This window comes from Gossypium raimondii, chromosome 2 (assembly GCF_025698545.1).
Source record: "Gossypium raimondii isolate GPD5lz chromosome 2, ASM2569854v1, whole genome shotgun sequence".
Taxonomy (NCBI): Eukaryota; Viridiplantae; Streptophyta; class Magnoliopsida; order Malvales; family Malvaceae; genus Gossypium; species Gossypium raimondii.
In genome coordinates, this window is record NC_068566.1 from 4288910 (window position 1) to 4301119 (window position 12210).

A 12210-nucleotide genomic window follows, 5' to 3' on the forward strand; every position below is an offset into this window, starting at 1 on the left:
ATTCATTATTTAAGTAATTCCCCACTGACAATAGTATTTCCAGTTAACCATGTTTGAGAGCTTCCTTAACAAATCTGTCGAAATCAATATAAGATGATCCCCCAACTTCAACCGCTTCTCCCGCTTTCTTCTTCCATTCCAATGCCTTCTCTTTCTTTTTCTTTCCTTCCTCACCTTCCATCATTTCCTTAACTAAAAACTCTATGTTCTCTCACTTCACATCATGATCCACCTCCATGCCAATGCCCCAATGAGTGCAAGCATATCGACAATTGGTTTGCTGATCAGCAAAAAATGGCAACAAACTCTGGCACACCTCTGATATGGTTTCCACGGTAGAATTCCACCCACAGTCGTCAAAAAACACCGATGAAGGATGTGAAAGGACCTCATATTGGTTGCACCACTTGTTATCGACCCTCTTTCCTTAATCTCCTTCAGAACTCTAGATCCAGTGCGAATCACCCATCACGACATCGGTCTAACGATCCATAAAATGGGCGTTTAGAGTTAGCCAACCCTATGCAAATTCTTTGAGATGCTTGGCGACATGACAATAATGCTTCCATAGTTCACATACACAATTGAATTGGGTTCCTTTTGTTAAGCCATTCAATGCGACTTGTATCTTCCTTCTATAGGCTTGGGTTCATTCACTTGGAGGGATCGGCATGTAGGTGCACGCAAGCAAATGAAGTGGTCCTATTGTATAAATTCGAGGAAATTTGGCGCGATGGCGTCTAACACTTCATGTTCGAACTCTTCAAATGCGTTGAAGATTATTGTTTGAAGCTTTTAGGCAATTTTGAGCTTCGGATCCGAAATAATCAAACAAAATGTCATTCGGATCGTTGGCTTTGACGAAGCTTGAAAAATCTCTGAGGCGAATGTTACTCATTCTAGGGACCCAGTCAATAGGTTCATTGAGAAATGTTTCACCTGACACAACAAAGAGTCAAATTTGAGTTCCTTTTAGACAATTTTCTTAGCTATAAAGTTGAAATAATAAAGTACTTACTTTGGAATAGAATAATGCCTCGTTTAGCCAGTTCACTGAAGTGAAGATATCCCATGAAAGTACATGCTGAGGCAGTCCAAAACTGAACTTCTGGTATGCCAAGTTGTTCAACAGCCTTAATAGCAAAGCTCATAAGTGTAACAACCTGATTTTTGACCCTAATCGGAACAGTGGTTTCGGGACCACAAATTCGAGTCTGAAAAAATATTTTAGTATTATTTTCTGTGTCTGTGATATTTGAATTTGATAGTGTGAAATTTTCGTAAATTAATTTGACTATTTGTGTGTTTAATTTGATAAAAGGACTTAATCGCGTAAAATGCAAAAGTGGCTAGTTAATTGTTAAAAGACTTTATTGCTATGGTTTTTCTAATGTGGGGTCCTTATGTTGATATTATACCAAATATATTGTAAGTGGACTATTATAGACAAATGTTAGTGGATTTTAAATGAATAAATAAAGGTTAAAATAGTAAATTAGGTATTTATATGTATTAAATAAAATAAACCATGAAAGTGGCCATGCATTTGGCTTTGTTTTGCCGAAAATTGAAGAACAAAGAACACCTTTGGTGTTTTAAACATTCAGCAGTTAGGAAGCTAAAATTTGGTATGTATTTTGCTTGGCTTTTGATAATTTTTACATTTCTGAGATCGTTGCTTCGTATCCTTTAAAACCCATGTCTTAATTTTGTGAATTGTGGATAATTTTGAAATGTACCATTGATGAATGCTTGAGTTTTATGATGTTAATAGGTGGAAAATAAATATATGTTGTTAGATTTTCATTTTAGTAATTTTTGATAAAATGTGTATTAAGGACTAAATTAATAAAATATTAAATTGAGGGACTAGAATGTGAAATAAATGACATGCAAGGACCTATATGAGATTAGGAGTATTCGGCCATACTATAGTAAAATTAATTTGGAATATTTTGTGTTTTGTGCAAAAAAGGACTAAATTGTGAAAAATGTAAAATGTTAGGGGCAAAATTGTAATTTTCCCATTTATGTGAATTTAGGCTAAATTTTATGGAATAATGTTTAAATAAGTTTAATTTGAATTTATTTAGATCAAGAATTAAAGAAGTCGAATTTGGATTGGGGAAAAACAAAAGTAATCGAATAGTCGAACGTCTCCGTCTATATCCGAGGTAAGTCTATTAGCTATTTAATGATATTAAATTAGTATATATGTATGTATATCGATTGTAGTTGTTGTTGAGCTTTAATTTAAAGTAATTTGATTGAATAAATTAGAATTATAAATGGTATATATATAGATATATATATATATATATGCTTATATAAATTTTTATTTAAGTTAAAGTAGGAATGCTATAAAAGCATATATATATGAATATATAATGTATTAATATTTATATATGTATCTATATGAATATGTTTATTTAATTGATTGTTTGAAGGTTATATATATATACACATAAGATTGAATATGAGAAAATAAACACAAGTATAAATTCTTGCTTTGATAAAAGGTACGTATTATACTCATGTATACATAGGTTTTCGAATATACATATATACATGTAAAAAAAAACTTTGGGTTTTGATTAGTGATATGTATATTGTAATTGTATAGGTAATTTTTTTAAATAAGGTGATTATATGTGAGATGGAACATTTATATATATAATTAAGTATTGATTATATTATAAGATATGAATATTATGCATGTATGTATAGTTTTGAGTATGTATGGATGTACATAAATATGTTTTCATATTGAGCTTAGATACAAATATATATATATATATATATTATGCTCGAATTGGTGTGTATACATAAGTACATGTAAATTATTTGTATTAAATTTAGTTATGTATATTTATATATACATGAATAAGTTGTGAACTTAGGTAAAGGAAAGAATGTGTATATATAAATTCATATAGGTTGAATATAAATAAACATACTTGTATGGGCTTTTAATTTTTATTTAAAAGGTATAAATGTTAAATATGTATACGGGAGTTGAATATATATCTATATGTACATTTGTGTACAAGTTTTAGATTGAATTAAAGACATAAAAGTTTATGTTTTTATAAATGAGGTTCGAATATATATTTATATGATTATAAGTTATTAGTACTTGAATTGGATTGAAAATATGATTTGCAAACTCATTTATGTTTGAGCATGGACTACGGTGAATATGTGTTTGCTGTTAATAAATATTTGAGGAATTATTCTGTATACGAGAAATTGAGATTTTCAGGTTTTAAAACCTAGCAGACTAAGTGCCGGTGATCTAAATCAGGTTATAAGCCTTGCAGGCTAAGTGTCGGTGAACTGAATCAGGCTATAAGCCTAGCAGGCTAAGTGCCGGTGAGCTGAATCAGGCTATAAGCCTAGCAGGCTAAGTGCCGGTGAGCTGGATTAGGCTATAAGCCTAGCAGGCTAAGTGCCAGTGAATCTGTTTAAATTCAGTGATTATTTGCATTAGGTATATATATGATTTTGGTTATATGTAATGGATAAATATACGAACATTTGTTTCTAAGTATTTGATGAGCATATAAACGTTTGAATCTTTGTGTTTAGTGAGTATATATATGTTGGTTATCATGAAATTGTTGGATATATATATGTGTATGCACTCGACATATGTGGATTATAGTAAAATATATATGTGCATTCGGCACATGTGGTGATAAGTATAAGTATATGCTTTTGGCATATGTATTTGAATAATATATATATGCATTCGATGAAGTGCAAGTGATAAGCACATATATGCATTTAGATATATGCAGTGATAAATACATATATACATTTAGTTATAATAAGTGTATATACATTTGGAGCTAATATTTGTTAAGCATATATGTATATAAGCATTCGGCTATTCATGTTTATGGTGAATTTACATTCGGTTTTAAGAGTTGATAATTAAGTATGCTTTTGACTATATGTCATAGTTAACATATATAGTATTTGCGAATTCATTAAGTGTTTCAAGAAATTACATAATTATTTCATAATTTCTGTTATGCTATAGACTTACTAAGCTATAAAAGCTTACTTTGTTTGTTTATGTCTTTCTGATTTTTAGACATAAGATCAAGCTTCAAGCTCGGAGATCGTCAGCAAGTTCATCACTCTATCTACTGTCTCGGTATTAAACTGTTTTAATTTTAACTTTGGCATGTACAGGCTAGATAAATGTTTTGGAAAGTCGTACTTTGATATATTCTATATGAAATTAATAGCCATACGAAAATGGCTTATTTTCTTATGGTTTAACGGGATCAAAATGTTGTGTTTTGTTTTAAAAAAGTTAAAGTAGAATTTATAATTATACTTACTTAAAATTTGGCTAAGCTTAATAAATTTCCATTTATATATATATATATATACAATGCTTATATTTTGATTTAGAAATAGTTGATTTAAACATGTATTCAAACAAATTGCATATCAATGTTAAATTCTTGAATTCTATTGAACATTTGTATTGAGGTGTGTTTTGTTCAGTAATGCCTCGTAACCCTAGTCCGGCGACGGATAAGGGTTAGGGGGTGTTACAATAAGTCCATCAGAGATTATGCAAGTAACAGTTGGCACTTGGGGCGAGGAGTTTAACTTAGCTAGTAGCTATACGAATGGTGCCAAGCAATGCTTTCGTATCGAATCACACAGAACTCGAAGATCCTGTGTTGCATTTGGACCAGACCAAACGCCTATGGTTGAACTGGAAATCAGGCAGACCTTTAACGAAGTCAGGGCCTTTGGACCAGACCAAATGCCTATGGTTGAACTCAGTGTTAACAAAGGTTATGAAGAAGCCTCTAGAGTGTAAGAGCTTAGCAAGTAGCATCATGGGGTTAACATGACCTTATGCTGGAAATGGGACGATTACAATATGGGGTTTACTGGTTTCAAGTGAACCCATCTTTGCAAAGCAATAACAAAGTTGTAAAATTAAGGTGTTTGCAGAGAAGCTTTCCTTGCTTTGCTTCTCTAAAGCTTGACGAGTAGCAACATGCAATATATAGGAAAAGGATGGTGTGAAAGAGTTACGCTACGTCCTTTGTATTCCTTTTTCAATAGAGAAACTGTGGGAAAATTGATTATTTTTAAATTTTGTTGTTTTATTTTCAATCTAAACCATACATTTATAAAGAATTTTATATTTTATTCTCAAATCAATATATATCTATTGGAGAATTTTATTTATATTTCTTATTAAATGAGATATTTAAAATGATTCGTTTGACTCGAGTTCTTTTAAAGATATTAGCTTTAATGTCACATGCGTTGCATGTAATTTTACTCATTTAATATTTAAATGATTTTTAAAATATTGTACTTAATTACAACAATTAGCATAAAATAATATTTCTTATTTGAATTTTGAATATAACTAAAATATATTAACTTATCAATTCAAATATATAATAGAAAATTTTCAAGTAATAATTAAAGCATTTTAAAGTGGTAATTAACATAGTTAACTCTATTATGATTAAGTGATAATTAATGTGCTTAGAATTCTATTCAAATAATAACTCTATTTTACATCAAGAAAATTAGCACAATTTAAAAAAATAATATTAGCATAATTATAGTTATCTATAACGTCCCAAAATTTTATTTTTGGGTATTGTGAATATGAGACCCAAATATCTGCTTGCTTCAGTAGTTAAGTGTTTTAAGTGTGTGTATGAGGTCCCAAGTTCAAGCCATGCCTTTGGCGAAATTTTGAAAATATTTTCTGATTAAAGCCTTATCCTTGTTCAGTTGGCTTAAGTTTACGAGTTGGAGTGTTGGAGGTTTTGTGTTAGAATCTTTGCGTGAGTAAGAATGTTAATCTTTTTACTCTGTTTCCTGGAAGAGTTGTGTAGAAGATGGATTCTGAGTAGTGGATTGTTAGTGGGTAGTTAATTGAGAGAAGATATGAGAGTTATCAGGATTATTTTTGTTTTTTATCATTATTATTTTATTCTTTTCAAAATTCATTTCTCTTTCTATCTCTCCAAAATTTTGATGTCGACTTTCTTCTTCACTTTTCTTCTTCAATTTTTCGTGTCTTCCTGTTGGATTTTTCGCATCAATCATTGCTCTTGCGTTCATGGCCATTTTTCATCTGCTAAGTGATCTCTTTTGGCCTTCTTCCTTTGATTTGGGGTCTAGCAACGTCAGTTTATTGTAGTTAATCGATGTATCTTGTGTTTATGAGAAGATCAAGGTGCTGGGGTTTCCCAATCGGTGCTTTAAACATGCGGATGAACGTTGCTCGATGAAGGTAAGATTTTAGTCGATTTAAGTGGGTTGTCTATCACTTTTGGTTCGATTTAATGTCATTCTAAGTGTTTAATTCTGGGTTCGTTTGGTCAATTTTAGGTATTGGAGTTCTCGGGAATGTTTTTGCAACGAAACAAAACCAGGTGTGTGCCTGAAACACAAAAATAAGGGATTCGACGAAAAGCTAAAATTGCTTGCTATTTGGACAGCAGCAGTAGGCTAAATTTGAAAAATCACCATAAATTATGGAAATCGAATTAGAGGAAGAAAAAAGTATGGGATTAAATAAATTTGAGTCTAGTTTCTCATAGAAGAAACTAAGTAAGCAAAAGAATTTCATATTATGAGATATTTGAATTTTAGTGAGACAGAATCGAGATATTTGAATTTTAGTGAGACAAGATCCCTATCCGACTTTGGAAAATTATTAAAATTTTATAAAAATAATTATGGGTTATAATTTATATGCTTAAAATCCTGAATAAGTTTATTTTCAAGAGAAATAAACAAGAACATCATCTGGATTCTGTATGAGAAGATAATTAATTTTTAGTGCAAAAAGGTTGAAACTATTAGACAATAGAATAGGAGAAACTTTAAAGAATAAACTATACGTATTGGATTAACCAAAAATTCTAAAAATTTTATGGTAAGAAGATATGTGAGTTTAGTTTTAGGGAAAATTTGCAGATCTTAATTCGGAATTTTGCAGCTTAAGATACAAATCATTTAGTAACAGGGACTCAAGTTGAAGGATCATATGAGTAAATAGTGGAAACACATATGAATAATTAACTAGCACGGGTTACATTAAAATGGATCACGAGGCCAATGCCAGTTTGGGTCATGTGGGCCACATGAGCATGTGGGACAACACAGGCGAACATCATGGGCTTGTAGGCCCATTTTCACTGTTTGACTGATAAGGTTGCAAGGGTCACCAAATTTGACTGTGAACTTATAGTAGGGTCGGTAAGCTTACCTAGACCCCTAATTGACTGAAATGACTGTATGACTAATATGATTAAGCCTGATGATGCCTCACTGATTTGATACTGTATGGCCTGTTTACATGCATGATATTATGTTATAGCATGCCATATTTGTATATTACATTGCATTGGGTTGGGGGATTATAATGTTCAGAGGAAGTGTACTGAAAAGCCTTGAGCTTAATTTATTAGCAGCTCAGCTGCAAACTACTGTCTAGTGTCGCCTTCGGTACTACTTAGAGTGTAGGAATGAGTGGGTTGATTATATCCCCACATGGAGTGCAGGGTTGGTGGATGGGTAGGATTTTTGTGACTGCATATCTATTACTGTTACTGATATTGTGATGGGCTAAAGCCCTACTACATGACTGTTTTTGTACTGAGGTGGGATAAGACCCAAACAGGTCGATCGACATCGACATCGACATCTTTGAAAGGGTTTAAGCCCAAACTGTGATTATCTATTTATGTCTATTCATTTGTATGGGGATTACACATCGAGTTTACGTAAACTCACCCATTCTGTTTAATCTGTACAAGTAATCCCTAGATTTAGGCGGATCGGTGCGGCGGAGGACTCAATGGTGGCCACACGACTTCTATTACACTGTTTATTACCTATTTATGATTTTACTTTTATTTGGGAGTATTTTGCTATAATTATGGCCTTTATGGATTTTAGTTTAAATTTAGTTTTTATACGGTTTTATGATTTAAATCTGCTAGTGTTAGGTAAAACTTGGGTTTTCAAATGAAATTAATGTTTTATAAAAAATACCACGAATGTGCAAATTGTTTAAAAGCTTCCGCAATAAGAAAATGTTTTGACATTGAATAACGATTTGTAAATGAATAATGTTTTGGAAACGAACGACACGATTTGAAATTAACATAAGATAGTGAAAAAAAAGGTTAAATAGAAAAGGAGATTTAGCGACGACATATTTTTCGAAAAGCACTACCTTGTGACATCGTTAGATTCGGCCATAACGTTTAGGCTGGGTTTGGGGTATTACATTATCACAACTTTTTGCGCTATATTTTATGCTTAGAGTTATTTTCAAGTAACCATTTTTATTAAATTATAATTATTTTTAAATGTATAATTATCAAAATTTATATTTTATTTCAACTTTTTGACGAATAATTCTAAATTAAATATTATTTGTTTTTAAATGTGAATTTAATAATATGATGAAAAAAAAGATATTCATCAATTCAACAGTTTTTCCAAACTCATACTTTTATATATATTATATATATGATAGATGTAATCTACCTGCTATAATAAAAAAATAAATATTTTTAAAATTATCGGAGTTGATTTAAATTATTATTTTATTATTGGTTGACTGCAAGTGGAGTAATAGTACATTAGTCTTAGACCATGTTTGGTTCGATGGAATTGCTATTCCATTCCGTCCCTATTCTGTGCACAACAGTAATTCACTAATTTGGTTCATTGTTTAAGTGATTCTGCAGAATTCTATTGCACCTTTATTCCCTCAACTCTTGTAATAGAAATTCAGGGGTTGGGGGTCTGAATTGCTATTCAAAATCACCCGTAATAACATTTTTCCTTTTTTGGACCAAAATAGCCTACCTCTCTTATTCATCGTTTTCACTTTCACTTCAGCAGATTTCTTCCTCGACATTTATCCCCAAAGTGAACCCTAGAAATTAGCTCCTTAATCGACGACAAATCAAGCATTCATTCGCCATCTTCATCTTCATCTTCCTTCTAGTTGAACCTCCTTATTTACAGTAAGTGCCTTTGATTCCTATTTTTTTTCTCTGATTTTTTAGTTAAAGTTCTTTCACTTCTTTCAACTGTTCTTTTCCCCTTTCATATTTGGATATAAACTAGCAAAGCAGATTGTAAAACCAGCAAAGCAAATTATTCTTGGATGATTCGGTGATAAGCAACTATTTTGGTTCCCCGAATCCTCCATCCGACAGAATTTCATTCATCTCCCATTCACAAAATTAGTCGATTGGTTGATCCTATTATTTAGGGAAATTTAGGGTTAGAAAGCTAAACTTGTTTTTTTTTCGAATTGTTGGGCATTTCTGTTTATTTTCAGGTTGCTTGTCTCAATAGTAAGGGATTTCAATTTCAGGTTGGAATTTGTTGTTTGTGGAAAATGGGTTGGTGGAGTTTTGGATTTTGAGCTTTGAATCAGTTACAGAGTTTTGAGCAAGAAAAAGAAAAAGAAAACAGAGGCAGGGGAGATAAGGAAATCGTTTTACCAGTAAATTTGCCATTGCTTTGCTTTGCTTTTTTTTTAAAATTTTGATTCTGAAATGTTGGGCTAGTTACAGTGTAAGATGAACAAAGCATTTCAGTTGAGAAAATAATTGAAGTTAAATTAAAGAGAAATTCGACATATGTGCTAATATGCTTTGTTTATTTTTGAATCTTAATGCTTAGAAAATCATAAGTTGCATAGAGATTTAGCTACTGCATCGGGTTTTAGATAAAGTTTTACCAGCATCATTAGGTTTTCTTTTAATCTTATCAATTAAACATTTGATTGATAATTTTAGTTTTTTGGGATTTTAATTAATTGGATATTGGGTTCGAACGTTTGATTAGTTTAATGTAGCTGTATAATATGTGGAAATATTTGGTAACAGCTATCCTGAAATTTGATGTATCAATCCTTTGTGATGCTGAATGGCCTATGTTGGGAATTAGGGTTTTCAGTCCTCTTTAGAAATTGGATAGATTTCTTACCTTGCTGCTTGTCCCTAGTTCCACCAAAAAAATATGACCCTATGTTAGGCCTTTTATGGAGTTTAGATGGAAGTTTTAGATGTTGCAAAATTAGATTGCTTTTAGTGCAATGGTTCTTTTTACTGGATTTTGTTTAATGATGCTTTATTTGATACAGTTTAATGTGCTTTTTAGATCATATGTTTCAGATGAGATGGATCAGAGTGTTTAGAAGAATACGGTGAGAACAGGGTAATTTTCCAACTGTGTTCTTAACCTTAAATGCTACTTTTTCTTCCTCTTCTTTCTTTCTTTTTCTTAAATTTTGTTAGTATAATGTTATAAGTTGAAAGAAGTAAGAGCATTTATTTCTTTGTATTTTCTGCCCTCTTGGAATGTACCGTATACATTATGTTGTTGTGGTTAACTTTAACATTTTATTGGAGTGTTTTGAAAACTAGGAGGATAGAGGATTGGTGGGAAGAATGATAGAAAATGAGAGTACTTTTTCATTCATATGCTCTCTAAGAATGATTTAGAATTGGAATGCAAGAAAATGATATACCTATTTAGTTTTTGTCTGTAATCTCGCCATCCTTTTTGTTTTGCTGGATTAAATATTTAAGGTTTTAAGCTGTAATTAGAAGATGTCATAGTTATAATTAAGATGTCCTACTGCTGTATCTTGATTAAAATGTAAGTATTCATGCTGTAAGTATTTATGTTGTCTTAAAACATTATCTGAAGTGGATTAATTGTTGTAATTTAAACGGCATTAATAATGAAATTGTGGTATCTTAAAACGATAAATTGAGAGGAGTTATAGTTGTAATTTATAGTGCTTAGGTGTCGTGGTTAAAATGTATAACTCTGGGATTGATATTGATGATGTGCTGGTAATGAATAAATCGAGTTTAATTTGCCAAATGACATGTTATTTTAGAAATACAAATTGAGTGTTGCTAATGGTGAGTTTTCTTTAAACTCCTTTATTATTTCCATGCTCGAAATTCTTATCAATTTTACATGGATGATTCGGCGATAGTTAAATAGGGAAAAAATTGTTCTTTACAAATTTCATTGTTGCTACTGTTTTGTATTGGTTAAACTTGTTTATTTCAGATTTAGTTGTTGTCCAATTAGTGCAAAAATTTCCTGTAGCTCAAGCAAAGTAGATGCTGTTGCTGCTCGTTTTTGTACTTTTAAAGCCCTATTTAAGTACTGCAATTTGAAGTGTTTAGTAGTTGGAAATTGAGATGTTTTATTGCTGTAATTGAGGTGCATAAATGTTGTTAATAGAGATGTTAAAGTGCTGCAAATTGAAGTGTTTAAATGCTGTAAATTGAAGTGTTAAAATGTAGCAAATTGAAGTATTTAAATGCTGTGAATTGAAGTGTTAAAGTGCTGCAAATTGAAGTGTTTAAATGTTGTAAATTGAAGTGTTTTAAGTACTGAGGTGTATAAATGTTGTTAATTGGGATGTTAAAGTGTTGTAAGGTGAGGTGTTTAAATGCTGTAAATTGAAGTGTTTAATTGTTGTAAATTGAGGTGCTGAAATGATGTAAATCGAAGTGTTTGAGTGCTGCAAATGATATATGATTTAATAACATTCTTAATATAATTATCTCAACAAACGAAACAAAAAAAAAAAAAGAAAGTAAAATGCTACAAACAAATCATGTTATGGTAAGAATGTAATGTATATGGAGTTTTAGATTTTATTTAAATAAAAATAATAACCGAATATTTTAAAAGACATAATTTTTAAGATATTTAACACACTATATACCTATAATCGAATTGAGTTAATACAAAATAAAAGAAATTAAGACCTTATTTTCTTTTCTCATAAAATTATTAAATTCATACTATTTTTCTTTCCTTTTACTAATTTTAACCATTCAAACAAAATAATATATATTTTCTATTCACAATTATGAATTCAAATAAAACATCAGCTAATTACAATGTGAGATGAATACAAACTTTTAAAAGGTAAATTGATAAAACACTTTCTTTTCTTTTTTTTTCTTTTTTTGAATTGAATACAAACTTTTAAAAGGTAAATTGATAAAGGTAAATAAAACGTCAGTCATCAATTAATCAAATTCACAAAAACACATTCTTTTCTTTTCTTTTTTTTCTTTTTGGGTGATTGATAAAGAAATAAATTTCAAGCTTTTTACTTGCAAAGATAGTTTTAATTTCTAT

At 30.7% G+C, this 12210-nt stretch overlaps 1 protein-coding gene and 1 pseudogene across 8 annotated transcripts in view; one reads left to right on the forward strand and one right to left on the reverse strand.

The window, feature by feature from the left end:
- On the reverse strand, positions 1-4995 carry LOC105787779 (linamarin synthase 2-like; annotated as a pseudogene).
- A 3711-nt stretch (positions 4996-8706) lies between these two features.
- Positions 8707-12210, forward strand: part of LOC105787781 (uncharacterized protein At2g29880-like) — a 41154-nt gene continuing 37650 nt past the window's right edge. For 3 of the 8 annotated variants that reach the window (XM_052625047.1, XM_052625057.1, XM_052625059.1), the window contains exon 1: positions 8707-9047. The gene's annotated coding sequence lies outside the window, so the exon portion shown is untranslated. Of the gene's footprint in view, positions 9310-9367; positions 11609-12210 lie in introns of those variants that run through there. The other 5 variants (XR_008191898.1, XR_008191896.1, XR_008191895.1 and 2 more) reach the window with 5 other exon arrangements.